Here is a 6,240-nt window from a genome sequence, read left to right as displayed (position 1 = left end):
TTTCCCCAATAATATTTACACTAATATTTTGTGCAAAAAACTCAAGTTTAAAATTTAAATGCCATTGTAGTTGGAAAAATCATATTGTCTTATATACTATGTAATATACTATATATAACATCAAGAATATAACATGTATTTACATATAACTGATTTAAATGTGGAGTATTTTTTCTTCCTGATTTTGTATTTGTTCATCTATGTAAACCTTCTTTTTCCTATTATGGCTTTTGCTTTCCATTATACATATTTTCTATATATTTTCAGCCCTAAGTAGACTTTTTTATAATATTGGAGCCAAATTTTTCTTCCATATTTGTCCAAAGCACAATGAAGTTGTTTTCAAATTCGAACTCACTGTTGGAAGAGAGCCCACATACCACTATAAGTATTGTGGCATTTGTCCCATTTGACAGGATAGCCTTCTAGGACATCTGATCTTCTATGTACTAGACCTTTTATGGCCACCTTATGACCCCATGCAGGCATGGCCTGGCTTCCTTGCCACTCCCTGTGAATTTAACATTTCCCATTATATCCAGTAGGCTCTCTAATACAGCCCCCTGTCTCCCTGTGTTCCCCCCCAGAACACATATGCACAATGTTTCAGATTGTCGGATTAAAAAGAAATATATTTAGGATTCATGAATTTTAGAATATGTCAAAAACATTATTTTAATAAAGTTAAAAAATAAATAGGGTGAACCTTTTACATCAGGACATAAAGAAAAAAAAGGATTGTCTCAGGAAAAGGAGAAGGAATCAGAAATTCTCCCACAGAGTCCTCAAAGAGATCTACTTCCTCATTAAAGACAGGATTTTCTTCCTGAGTCCAGGTAGAGACAGATTCTAATTTCTCAATTGTAAATTGAATCCCCTGCAAGAGGTCAGATTGGTCTGGGTATTGTGAGGAAAGATTCCTTTTCCTCAACTGAATCTAGATTTTGGACCTCACTCATTGGTTTTCCTGAAGATAGACTGGGGTCATTTTCCATTAGCACACATTTACCCTGCACACCAAGAAGTGTTTTTTTGACTGGCTTGGTGGCGATCTAGTTGGATTGTGAACATCAATGGAAGACATTCTGGATTGTCTTCATACTTGGTGTTATGTGCAGGTACACCTGCATCACATGTGGGGTTCAGAACCAGTGGGATGTCCACAGGACTCAAAACCTACTTAGGCCTTTCTACAAATTGAAAAAAAAATCCTCTATGTTCACATGCTTTCTGGAGATCTTCCAATCTCAATCAGTCACCATTGACGACATCACTGATGGGTTCTTTATCTGGAGCTCTGCAGGAGCTGCTTTACGGTGATGCAAACCTGAGAATGTAAATAGGTACAGAAATCTTAGAGTAGACCCTATAAGTTAAGGTGTGACTAAACTTCTGAGGATCTAATGGGAGAAGCTGTAGAATTTGAGGTTGGATTGAACACTGATTAGAATGTAGGGTGTTTCTAATGAGTGGCTACTTCCAAGTTCTTTCAAAAGGAGAACAGATTATACCTGGCATAGAATATCTATAAAAGGACATTTTGCCAAACTGAGGAGTACTAAGGTCTCATGACCAATTGGGCCCATCCCTAGAGACCCAGGTTCCATCCCTCCTCACGAGCCCTGAGGCATCTAAACAAGTTCTTCCTCTTTTTCTTGGTATCATGGGTCATGGGTTCCTCCAGCTGGTCCAGAAGAATATGTAAGCAGAAGAGCAGGTCTGAAGAGACCATGTTGATCTTGACATTCTGTGTAAGTTCTTTCAGGGTGTCATGGTTCTTAGGCACATAGAAATCATCAGGGTAGAAGTCCATCCACATAGGGAGGATAGAATAAACAATGCTGTGGGAAGATTAGTGAAAAGGAAAATGAGAGCCCACCCTCTCCATCCTGAACCTTGTACTATAGACTCTTTCTGGCAAGACTTGCATGTTGGGAAGTGGGAAGAGACTCCTGCAAGCAGGATGCTCCTCACAACCCACTTCTAGAAATTTCTCAAATATAATCTTAAAAATTTCTCCCTGTGATAAGAAGAGAAAGTTGTTTCCCCAATGGATCTGACTTGTTATATACAGCCCTTCCTGGCATCCATGAGAGTCCAAAACCACAACCACATCCACAACTGTGTAATCTGCTATCCTCTGATGTGCCAAACCTCAACCCTCTGATGAAAATAACAACTGGTGTGCAAAGAAGAAAATTGACTTTGATTCAGAAACGTCAAAGGTACCAAGTTTCAAAGGACAAAAATTCTCTTTGTGCCAATGTCCACTTACTTTTTCACTTGTTCATCTTCCTCCCAGTTATGGTAGAAAGATCTGTACCAATGGGATAAAGAAGTTAACTCTTTGCTTCTCCTTTTCTGAACAGGACACACATGGGACTGTCTAAGTCACAAATGGTAATGTAAACATGAAATGTCATGTCAAAACCAGCTTTACAATGTCGGTGGGGGGGAGGGGGGTATAATTGGGTGGGGGGAGGGGGGAGGCTGGGAAGGGAGGTGAAGGGTAAACAAAGGAGGAGGCTGCAATGCTTGGTAAGAAATGTATGCATTATCCTGCCCATGTAATTGTAGCCCCTCTGTACAGTATGTTCTCAAATAAAATAAAATAATATTAAAAAATAAAAAAAAGAATAAAAACTTTAAAAAAAAGTGAAGATATGTCTATACAATTTCATGGAAATACTGTGAGTGTGCTTATATACATCTTTCCAAATAACTGCAGAATGGCTCATGCCTCTAACCCTAGCAATCAGGAAGGTGAGATCTGAGGATCAGATTGAAATCAGTTTGAACCCAGTCTAGTTTGTAAAATCTAAAGACACTTATCTTCATTTAACCAGCCAAAGGCCAGAACTAGACTTGGGGCTCAATTGGTAGAGTGCTCCGAATGTTACAGAACTCAGGCCCCAAATTCAAATTCAAGTTTCATCCTTTCTTCTGTCTATATTCCTTCAAAGGCCTCCAAGATAGTGATTTCCTAGATGAGGGTGGAGGTTGGATGAGACTGGCTCATTCCTTTAATCCTATTCTTTCAGCAAGAAAATCATTAAGGCTCCACTAGCTTATGAGGCAAATGAAATGTTCTGGCAGCCCAGTCCTAAGGAATTAGTCGAAGACTGCTCTTCTTTGTCTCAAGCCAAGCTCCTTTGATAAGACCCCAGTGATACAGTCTCAGAGAGGTACCAATTATTCCAATATTCTGGAGGGGGTCTCATCAGTCTTGGGTTTGAAGGAGGAAATCTCACTTTTTTTTGTCAGTCGTGGGGCTTGAACTCTGGGTTTGGATATTATCCCTCAGCCTTCAACTCAATGTGAGCACTCTACCAGTTGAGCCACAGCACCACTTCCGGTTTTCTAGTGGTTTATTGGAGATGAGTCACATGGACTTTCCTGTCCAGGCTGGCTTTGAACCTTGATCCTCAGATCTCAGCATCCTGAGTAGCTAGGATTACAGGTGTGGGCCACCGGCACCCGGCTAAGGAATACTCACTTTTAAAACAGAATATCCAGCAACTGCTCTATTGTCCCCGCTTTCTATAGTGGTGGAGGAAGTTTCCAACATAGAAGAGATCACCTTTCTGGTAGGCAGGGACCAGGTCCATTTCCAGAATTTCCAGCAAACCTGAGTCCAGGCACCATATATTATAAGGCATATTCAGGGTTTGGGCTGACTCATTGTCACACTGGGGTGGTAAAAAAGAATGGATCTTTGAAACATGGAAATGGGAGTACACTTAAATTGAGTAATTGTAAGAGAGTGGATTGAAAACTACACAGTAAATATTTTCTCAGTCTACTCATATAAAAGCACACAAGAAGAAGGTTCTAGTGTGGGCTAGGATGAGATTAAATAGGTTTCCTGTCATAGTTTTACCTTGCCGGAGTTGCCTTGGTTTCTTCTTATAACAAGGCCTGAGACATTGGTTTCGTGGTTTAGCACTGATCCAATGTCTGCAGCATCAAGCGAGGCACTCACACCACTCATGCCTGAGACCTGAATCTCTTGAACTTTGAAAACAATACAGGAGCATCTTTCTTGTTCCTGAGCCACAGGCCAAGTGAGCTGGCTTGAGTTGACTTTTAGTTACAGTTGCTTGGCTCTCAGAGTTCCATATTCTATTCCATTATGAGGGAGGTAGAGTCATATCTCAGAGCCTAATCATCTAAGCTGCTTGCTCACATAAGACCATCCCAAAGACAAACTGTAGACTGAAATCTCCCTTCCTACTTCACTCTATACACATGTGGATATTGTCAAATCCCAACATTATCAGCTAGGCCTAGATAAAGTCATGGTCTCAGTCTCAAAAAGCCCTTCCTAGCTCAGATCCCACCCTTATTTGTCACTATTCTTCTCATCCTGCACAAATCATTTTGCCTCTCAGGGCCCTCTCAGCCTGCCATGTGTTTCTTGCATGTATTATTGACATCCACTTACTAGGACATTGTTAGCTTTTTGTTTCCTAATTTTCTGTTTGCTCTTGAAGGCTCTGTGTGCTGTCAGCTGGAAAAAGGTAAGTACCTAGAGGCGGGAAAATCAAAAAAGTATTGAAAAACAAACATTATACATGTAGTCAAACATTTTGTAAGACAGAAGAGCATTTTTGAAACTTTTATTATATTTTATGAACGAGGGGAAGGGGAGAAGGGAAGAGGTGCTGCGTTGTCTTCTCATAATTCAATGGTTATTATTTTAAAATACTATATTTGAAGGAATGTAATATTTAAAGAAAAAACTGTACTCCTGTTCTTTTTATAAGCTAGGCATTTATAAAGCATTCCTCACTAAAGTCTTGTCGTTTGTGTCCCATGAACTGTCCTCCTCCTTCAAAATAATCAAGGAAAACCCTTCACAAATAAGTGGGATGTTGTCCAATATCTGGATAAGAATTTAAGAGACAATATTGCCTGCCATTTTGTGCATGTACTTGTGTGTGTGTGTGTGTGTGTGTGTGTGTGTGTGTGTGTGTGTGTGTATGTGGGTGAACGTGTGTCTGTGCATAAAGGTGTTTTAAGATTTGAGCAAGGACTATATGACAATCCCGAGGATCTTTCCCTTCACTGTAGTGCTCTACCAATTGTGCCAAAGTTCCACTGCAAGTTTTTGTAGTGAACTGGAGAGGAGAGAGCCTCCAAAACCTGGTGATAAACATTGTTACTGGAGGTAGTGGGGTTGCATGTTTCAGTCCAGCTTCACAACACTCAATATCATAAAACAACAACAGCAAAACCTAATATCAAAATACAATAATAAGATGTAATTAGAATAAAATTTAGTGATATAGTCTGTTAGCATAACTTTCATGAAACCTTGGTTGTAATGATTTAACAACACAAAACCAAATAAATTAGATAATTTCAGTAGATTCTATAAATTTTTTAATTCCATCTTAATAACGGAACAAGAAAACATTCATACTCATAAGGAGAATGTAAAAATGATAAAAGATGGCAGATTATGAAATAGGAACTTCTACACTGCAGGAAAATTATTGTCATGGTTAATATATGGTGGTATTGTAATGGTGAATATATGATAATGTTCTTCAGAACAGCAATAGATAAATATATATTTACTGCACATAGTTTAACTTGTCTATCTCTATCAACTTCCAGTCTTCAAGTGCACATTATAAATGTATTCATGTTTATGGTATATTCCAAAAAAATAACTATCAGAGGCAGGAGTTACCAAAATATATTACCTTCAAAGTGTTAGGAGATAAACTTGCTAATTATATTGACTATTTTATATATTAAGCATGTAGTCTGTTATCATTGTATCTCTAAGTATGTACAAACACTACTTCAAAGTGAAACGAAATACAACAAGGTTTTGAAGGCATATGCCTGTAAAGCTAGCTATTTGGGACATCACTTCAAGACCAGTGTAGTTTTACCTGCAATGCTCCACAACCCCTGGCTCTGTGTGATGGAATACGTCTATCATCCCAGGTCCATTGGGAGCTTAGAGCAGGAGGATTTCAATTCCATGCCATACTGGGCAAGAACTTCCACATGGCTCCATCTCAAGCAAAGAAGGTTCAACACTCCCCCACCTAAGTGAAAATAAAAATAAGAGCATTGTAGTATAAGAAACAAACAATATTAAAACATGCCAATACAAACCATCATGAACAACACACACCTAGTGTTTGTTTCTCATACCTGTAATCCTAACTATAGCTAGGATTATATATGTGAGCCAGAGGCACTAGGCAGTTCATTATTTTA

The 6,240-nt window shown here is 38.9% G+C and overlaps 1 long non-coding RNA gene across 1 annotated transcript; it reads right to left on the bottom strand.

The window, feature by feature from the left end:
• Positions 1–674: 674 nt before the first annotated feature.
• LOC138827542 (uncharacterized) lies at positions 675–4,083 on the bottom strand. Its single transcript, XR_011372121.1, has 3 exons — positions 3,881–4,083; positions 2,276–2,317; positions 675–1,841 (listed from the first exon to the last, which is right to left on the bottom strand). It is a non-coding gene; the product is annotated as an uncharacterized lncRNA (long non-coding RNA).
• Positions 4,084–6,240: the final 2,157 nt, after the last annotated feature.

This window comes from Dipodomys merriami, unplaced genomic scaffold (genome assembly GCF_024711535.1).
Source record: "Dipodomys merriami isolate MVZ:Mamm:240054 unplaced genomic scaffold, mDipMer1.0.p SCAF_1569, whole genome shotgun sequence".
NCBI classification, from domain to species: domain Eukaryota; kingdom Metazoa; phylum Chordata; class Mammalia; order Rodentia; family Heteromyidae; genus Dipodomys; species Dipodomys merriami.
This window is presented reverse-complemented; position numbering and strand designations above follow the sequence as displayed.